Genomic DNA, 8604 nt, shown 5'->3' with positions numbered 1-8604 from the left:
CTCAACATTATGAGCACATGCGGAACACAATGCAGTAGGCACAGGAGTGTGGTAGGCCAGTGCTCTGGGGATGACTGTGTTCATTGAAGGCAGCATTGCATTCAGGTGCAGAACACAGATGCAGTGTGATGTGTCACCCGAGGCCCATGTGGGGCAGCTGAGGATGCATGGCGTGGAAGCACACATATCTATAGAAGGCAAGTCATGCGTGGATCCCAGACTGCCGAGTGGCAGTGACAAAGTATGTAGTACAGTTGTTGCACATTACAAGGTAACATTGGGTACAGAGCATAACATTGTCAAAAGACTGTGTGATGTGCAAAGTGCTGAAATTGACAGTATTGTGGGGAAACATTGAAGTCTGTACACTGTTTCCACACTATTGTGCAGTTGGTGAGGTTAGAGTGTCTGTTCGAGTCATGTAAGGGCAGAATTATTCCTGCTCCAGTTTATCAGTAGGATGTGGAGGGTGACATATTTGAGATTCACAGTGTACCAGTGCATTGTCTTGCTGTAGCATAGAGTTCAAAATATAGTGTGACACAGAATTCATGGTTAATAAGGTGCACATGCAGAAGTAAACATACACCTGAATAACATTTAAAAGAATGTAGATGAGTCCAGGGCTGTACACACTCTGGTCAAGAAAATATACACTAATCATGCTTCCAATACACTCCGTCCAAATACAGCAGTCTGTAAAACTGGTGAACGTAGAAGTTGAACAAGAGATAACCACATTGTCAATCTGTGATAACGTGCAACAAACATGAGGTTTGTGAGCATTATCAGGGACACCACTATGGTAATTTCAATGCTAACAATGATATGATAGGAGATCCAAATCACCAACAAGTGATTCATTATCAAGAAACTTTAATGAAACATAGAAGTACAATACAGTTGAACAACTTACAATGGTGCACAGACACAAAGACAAAGAGAGCAGAGCCAAAAATCATAACATCAAAGAAGGATGATAGTGTTTTAGTGCTGATTTTCACCACAATCTCATGATTTACAAATGTGCAGCTCTACTTGCAAGTCCATATTGTCAGCTTAAGCATTGAGACTGTTAACTTTTTGATGTAAAATTTGATTAAATTGCATTAAAAGTTTAAATATATTCTTAACTCCCAGGGTATGTCCTTTCCATCTAAACTTTCTTTTAATGTGCTTGCTGATTTTAGTATAAACTCCCTATAGTCTACAGCACAAGTCCCACACTTTTTTACTAATGCAAAGACAACACTATTCTAATTGTTACCTCAGTATTAGCATGAATGAACTCACTGGGCAAGTGATTTGTAGTTGCTTGACTGGAAGGCAGTAAAGACCTCACCTTAGAGAGCAGTTAGTATACCCTACTGCTACCACCAGGTCAGTCGCATCTCGGGTCAACTTTTACTTTAAGTATATTTATTTCTTCCTTGTCAATTTTTACAGTGATTCATAGTTGGGAAACAACTTGGATTTGCTGATTTTCGTACACAAAGAATGTTACTGTTCCATTCTACTACATACCATGTCTTCAACTGTCTCTAATCTCTTGTCAAAGCTTTTCCCTCAATTAGTGACACTCTGTAAATAAGTTTCTAAGCTATCCAGCCAATTACTCAAGTGTGTTTTGAATTGTTACATATCATTGTCCACATCATTCAACCTCTCATTAACTATCACTTTGTATCAATCTACTCTATTTTCCACTGAGTCTATTTTATTAGCCAGTTGTTGCTGTATGCACTCTATTGTTTGCAAGATAATAGTGTTTCTCTTGCTACCATCACATCAGTTTTTGTTATTAGTAATTAATTACTATCTCACTTCTCAACATAATCTCCAAAGGTGTAGTCTAAATACGAAAACTGCGTTCTTCTCCAACACAGAAGGAACCCACCAAATTGAAATAAGAACAAAGTTCTGTAGTCAATAGTGTCGACAATGTAGTGAACAGTGCCTTGCTGCCCAGGCAACTGGTGGCAATGCTGATGTGAAATGTTAACAGAAAAAAATGTTGTGTCCCACTCTACTCACCAATGAAATCTGTTTAGTAACTTTTATTTCCTGAATATTTAGCTCTTCAGTAACAGCTGAAGGCTTGCAACTCCAGACTACATGATTCTGAATTTACATGGAATAGTAATAAAGGTGCATATCAGGTATATTTACTACAGGTTGCTTGGCTCTTGCAAGATATTCTGGTATGTCCATTTAAACCACCTTGTAATGTTCCAGGCTTATGGTTAACACCCCTGCATTATGTATTACTAGATCAATACTCTTATATCTCCAGCTATAATTAAATTCAATTACTTTTTGATAATATGAAAAAGGCTTTTGAAGAATAATAGCAATACCAAACAAAAGTAGTTACAATACCCTTTGTACCATGAATGATCAAAATCATATTCAGGAAAGTAATATATGGAAAATGTTTAGATAAAAGAAGAATATAGATTCAGGAAATTAATATATGGAAAATGTTTAGATAAAAGAATAATATATTTCATTCTCATCTGTAAATGGTAGGAATTAAATCTCGAGCCTAATTAACAAAATATAGATAACTGATCATGTAACATTGTTAGAATGCTTATTTCTGCAATTTCAATATTAATGTGATTTTTATGGGTTTAGAAAATATCTTAAACTTGTTCTAGCAAAGTAGGGAATATTATAGAGTGTTTGATAATGTTGTTTAACTATTTCATATTATATATTATTTTTGTATTATTATAACCAGTAGTACATTGTAGGAAGCCTCGAGTATTGTTAGGGAGATGAGGACAGATTGGTGCATAGAGTTGAGATAAGTTCTTGGTGCATGATTCAGGTTTGGTTTTACAATAGAGCAACCCATGTGTTGGACATTGTCTAAAACAGGATATTAGAACAGTGCAGTGACAGATTATTTCGGAGTGTTAAACAGTTTGATTTAATATCGCAAAAGGCAGAATGATATGTGACTTTATATTCGTACTTTGTTGAGTATTAGTGTTGGACAATGCAATGGACCTCACACACACATTAAATTACGTCATCTGGACTATTTAATAGCGCCAGTGTAATATCGGTTAGCTGTAGTAGTAAAAACGAGGCTTATTACACTGAAGATTGATCATGAGTTCATAAGATACAGGTTTCGAAGTGAATAAATCTACATACTTACTTTACTTCAGTTGTGGCCTACATCACTTAGTGAAATCCATTATGATATCCTGTATTTATTGAACAATCATATTTTAGCTCATGTATGCTGGCGTCGAGAGACACCAAAGGCAAAATATTCACAGGTATTTAAACCATTTTTTAACTCCTCACTAACCAATGGGACATTACAACCTCACTGAGTATGATACCTATGAGCATGCTTTTTGAGTACAATACGTACGAGCATAATTCAAGCCTGAGTCTAAAAAAGACCTTAATATGTTCTGACAGCATCAGCAAATTAAAAATAACGATAAATGCAGCTGCTTGCTTTATGTTTACTACATTTTGTTGCACTCCCTGTTCTGTTTTTGGTTCTTGAATGTTATTGCCATCAGGCCCCTACAGGAAGAAAAAAACACTTTTTCTCAAATCTGGATTTTTGTTGACTACGTTGACTCACGTAACTGCCAAGAAGTTTTGTGATTTGTACATCCTCAGGTTGCAGAGATGAATATATTTCATGATGTAATGCTCTGTATCTGAGTTGTTTCATGGATTTCGGGGTTCCAGGGATACATTTTAGATTTTCAAATGAGCCACCTTCTAATTAACAAAAACTTTCTTAATGTGTTGCGAAGAGGGCTGATAATACAAATGTGTCTTAAACACAGCTCCTAATTAAGTCCCAGTTCCATAATGAAGAAAACAATGCTCTGCTATAATCACAATACATATAATAAATAAAATTTCAGTGCTTTGTAATTAGTGATCAAATCATCTATTTAAGAAATACAGGGTGACGGTAATAAAAGTTCCAGTTTCGAAGCATCGTAAAAAAAAAAAAGAATAAATAAATAAAAATAATCACTGCTCAGAATGTCTTCAAATCTGAATGGAATTTAAGAAGGGGGAACAATATAGAAACAAAGCAAATTTAACAACAATTTTCCACTAGATAACACTATAAGCAGCAGAATATGCAAAATAAAAGACACAGGGTACACGGCTGTTCCCCAGTTTGCGTCTGAGATACCTGGTGAGACTGTCTCAATGCAGGGTCATATGCTGTTGGTAAAGCTCTTTTCAAGAATGGTGAATGTGCACAAGTAGCTCTGCAGAAGCTCTAGACCTTCAAGTTTTCAAAAAGGCATTGCTCTGATGTCCACAAAAGGTCTGGAGTTAAAGATTACAACATTTGAAATGACAGGTCTTTTGAAGAGCAGTACAGCAGTGGAAAACAACTGATATGACATCTGCAGAAGGTATGGCCTCAGCATTGCAGAATGGGTTGAGCAGCGATATGCAAACACACAGTGTATCGGGAATCATCGAAACTTTAGACATGCCAGTGAGCATGGTGCATAAAATCCTACAAAATCTCCTGCATTGCTAGTCATACAAAATTACCCATGTTTAAGAGTAGCTTCCCAATGGCCTGCCAGAAGACAAACATTTTCTCTGGACTTCCTTGTTCATATGGAAGTGGACAATGACTGGCCATGGAACATTCTGTGACAGACGAAGCCCATTTCCATCTCCAAGGTCATGTCAACACACAGAATTGTAGAATGTGGCCAACAGATAATCCACTTACACATCAACCAGTACCACTTCATACTGAAAAGGTAACTGTTTGGTACGGGATGACACTATTATTTATTGTTGTTGTTGTTGTGGTCTTCAGTCCAGAGACTGGTTTGAAGCAGCTCTCCATGCTACTCTATCCAGTGCAAGCTTCTTCAAGTACCTACTGCAACCTACATCCTTCTGAATCTGCTTAGTGTATCCATCTCTTGGTCTCCCTCTACGATTTTTACCCTCCAAGCTTCCCTCCAATAGTAAATTGGTGATCCCTTGATTCCTCAGAACATGTCCTACCAACTGATCCCTCCTTCTACTCAAGTTGTGCCACAAATTCCTCTTCTCCCCAATTCTATTCAGCACCTCCTCATTAGTTAAATGATTTACCCATCTAATCTTCAGCATTCTTCTGTAGCACCACATTTTGAAAGTTTCTATTCTCTTCTTATCTAAACTATTTATTGTCCATGTTCACTTCCATACATGGCTACACTCCATACATATACTTTCAGAAAAATCTTCCTGACACTTAAATCTATACTCGATGTTAACAACTTTCTCTTCTTCAGAAACGCTTTCCTTCCCATTGCCGGTCTACATTTTATATCCTCTCTACTTCGACCATCATCAGTTATTTTGCTCCCCAAATAGCAAAACTCATCTACTACTTTAAGTGTCTCATTTGCTAAACTAGTTCCTTCAGCATCATCTGATTTAATTCGACTACATTCCATTATCCTTGTTTTGCTTTTGTTGATGTTCATCTTATATCTTCCTTTCAAGACATTGTCCACTCTGTTCAACTGCTCTTCCAGGTCCTTTGCTGTCTCTGACAGTACGAGGTGCATTCAAGTTCTAAGGCCTCTGATTTTTTTTCTAATTAACTACTCACCCGAAATCGATGAAACTGGCGTTACTTCTCGACGTAATCGCCCTGCAGACGCACACATTTTTCACAACGCTGATGCCATGATTCCATGGCAGCGGCAAAGGCTTCTTTAGGAGTCTGTTTTGACCACTGCAAAATCGCTGAGGCAATAGCAGCACGGCTGGTGAATGTGCGGCTACGGAGAGTGTCTTTCATTGTTGGAAAAAGCCAAAAGTCACTAGGAGCCAGGTCAGGTGAGTAGGGAGAATGAGGAATCACTTCAAAGTTGTTATCACGAAGAAACTGTTGCGTAACGTTAGCTCGATGTGCGGGTGCGTTGTCTTGGTGAAACAGCACATGCGCAGCCCTTCCTGGACGTTTTTGTTGCAGTGCAGGAAGGAATTTGTTCTTCAAAACATTTTCGTAGGATGCACCTGTTACCGTAGTGCCCTTTGGAATGCAATTGGTAAGGATTACGCCCTTGCTGCCCCAGAACATGGAAACCATCATTTTTTCAGCACTGGTGGTTACCCGAAATTTTTTGGTGGCGGTGAATTTGTGTGCTTCCATTGAGCTGACTGGCGCTTTGTTTCTGGATTGAAAAATGGCATCCACGTCTCATCCATTGTCACAACCGACGAAAAAAAAGTCCCATTCATGCTGTCGTTGTGCGTCAACATTGCTTGGCAACATGCCACATGGGCAGCCATGTGGTCATCCGTCAGCATTCGTGGCACCCAACTGGATGACACTTTTCGCATTTTCAGGTCGTCATGCAGGATTGTGTGCACAGAACCCACAGAAATGCCAACTCTGGAGGCAATCTGTTCAACAGTCATTCGGCGATCCCCCAAAACAATTCTCTCCACTTTCTCGATCATGTCGTCAGACCGGCTTGTTTTGGTTTGTTGTCACATGATGTTCTGCCTTCATTAAACTGTCGCACCCACGAACGCACTTTCGACACATCCATAACTCCATCACCACATGTCTCCTTCAACTGTCAATGAATTTCAATTGGTTTCACACCACACAAATTCAGAAGACGAATGATTGCATGCTGTTCAAGTAAGGAAAACGTCGCCATTTTAAGTATTTAAAACAGTTCTCATTCTCGCCGCTGGTGGTAAAATACCATGTGCCGTACGGTGCTGCCATCTCTGGGACATATTGACAATAAATGCGGCCTCATTTTAAAACAATGTGCATGTTTCTATCTCTTTCCAGTCCGGAGAAAAAAAATCGGAGGTCTTAGAACTTGAATGCACCTCATATTACAATGTCGTCGGCAAACTCAGAAGTTTTTATTTCTTCTCCTTGGATTTTAATTCCTACTTCCAATTTCTCTTTTTTTTCCTTTACTGCTTGCTCAATATACAGACTGAATAACATTGGGGATAGGCTACAACCCTGCCTCACTCCCTTCCCAACCACTGCTTCCCTTTCGTGCCCCTCAACTCTTATAACTGCCATCTGGTTTCCGTACAAATTGTAAATAGCCTTTCGCTCCATGTATTTGACCCCTGCCACCTTCAGAATTTGAAAGAGAGTATTCCAGTCAACATTGTCAAAAGCTTTCTCTAAATCTACAAATGCTAGAAACATAGGTTTGCCTTTCCTTAATCTATCTTCGTAGGGTCAGTATTGGCTCATGTGTTCCAGTATTTCTTCTACCAGTTTTTTCATTTGTCTGTAAAGCATTTGTGTTAGTATTTTGCTGCCGTGACTTATTAAACTGATAGTTCGGTAATTTTCACACCTGTCAACACCTGCTTTCTTTGGAATTCAAAGAGCTCTTTCAAATTCTTCACGCAGTATCATATCTCCCATTCCATCTTCATCTATGTCCTCTTCAATCTCAATAATATTGCCTCAAGTACATTGCCCTTGTATAGATCCTCTATCTACTCCTTCCACCTTTCTGCGTTCCCTTCTTTGCTTAGAACTGGTTTTCCATCTGAGCTCTTGATAGTCATACAAATTCTCTCTTTTCTCCAAAGGTCTCTTTAAATTTCCTATAGGCAGTATCTACCTTACCCCTAGTGATATATGTCTCTACATCCTTATGTTTGTCCTCTAGCCATCCCTGGTTAGCCATTTTGCACTTGTTGTCGATCTCATTTTTGAGATGTTTGCATTCTGTTTTGCTGCTTCATTTACTGCATTTTAATATTTTCTCCTTTCATCAGTTAAATGTAATATGTATTCTGTTACACAGGGATTTCTACTAGCCCTTGTCTTTTTACCTAGTTGATCCTCTGCTGTCTTTATTTCATCTCTCAAAGCTACCCATTTTTCTTTTACTTTATTTCTTTCCATCACTCTTGTCAATCATTTCCCAATACTCTCTACAGCCTCTGGTTCTTTCAGTGTATCCAGGTCCCATATCTTTAAATTCCCACCTTTTTGCAGTTTTTTTCAATTTTAATCTACAGGTCATAACCAATAGATTGTGGTCAGAGTCCACATCTGCCCCTGGAAATGTCTTACAGTTTAAAGCTTTGTTCCTAAATCTCTGTCTTACCATTATATAATATATCTGGAATCTTCCAGTTCCTCCAGCCTCTTTCATGTATACAACCTTCTTTCATGATTTTTAAACCAAGTGTTAGCTATGATTAAATTATGCTCTGTGCAAAATTCTAATAGGTGGCTTCCTCTTTCATTCCTTACCCCCATTCCATATTCACCTACTACTTTTCCTTCTCTTCCTTTTCCTACTATTGAATTCCAGTCCCCCATGACTATTAAATTTTTCTCTCCCTTCACTGTCTGAATAATTTCTTTTACCTCATCATACATATCTTCAATCTCTTCATCGTCAGTGGAGCTAATTGGCATATATACTTGTACTACTGTGGTAGGTCTGGGCTTCATGTCTGTCTTGGCTACAATAATGCATTCACTATGCTGTTCATAGTAGCTTACTTGCGCCTCTATTTTTTATTCATTATTAAAACTACTCCTGCATCACCACTATTTGATTTTGTATCTATAACCCT

Source organism: Schistocerca nitens, chromosome 1, assembly GCF_023898315.1.
Source record: "Schistocerca nitens isolate TAMUIC-IGC-003100 chromosome 1, iqSchNite1.1, whole genome shotgun sequence".
Taxonomy (NCBI): Eukaryota; Metazoa; Arthropoda; class Insecta; order Orthoptera; family Acrididae; genus Schistocerca; species Schistocerca nitens.
This window is presented reverse-complemented; position numbering follows the sequence as displayed.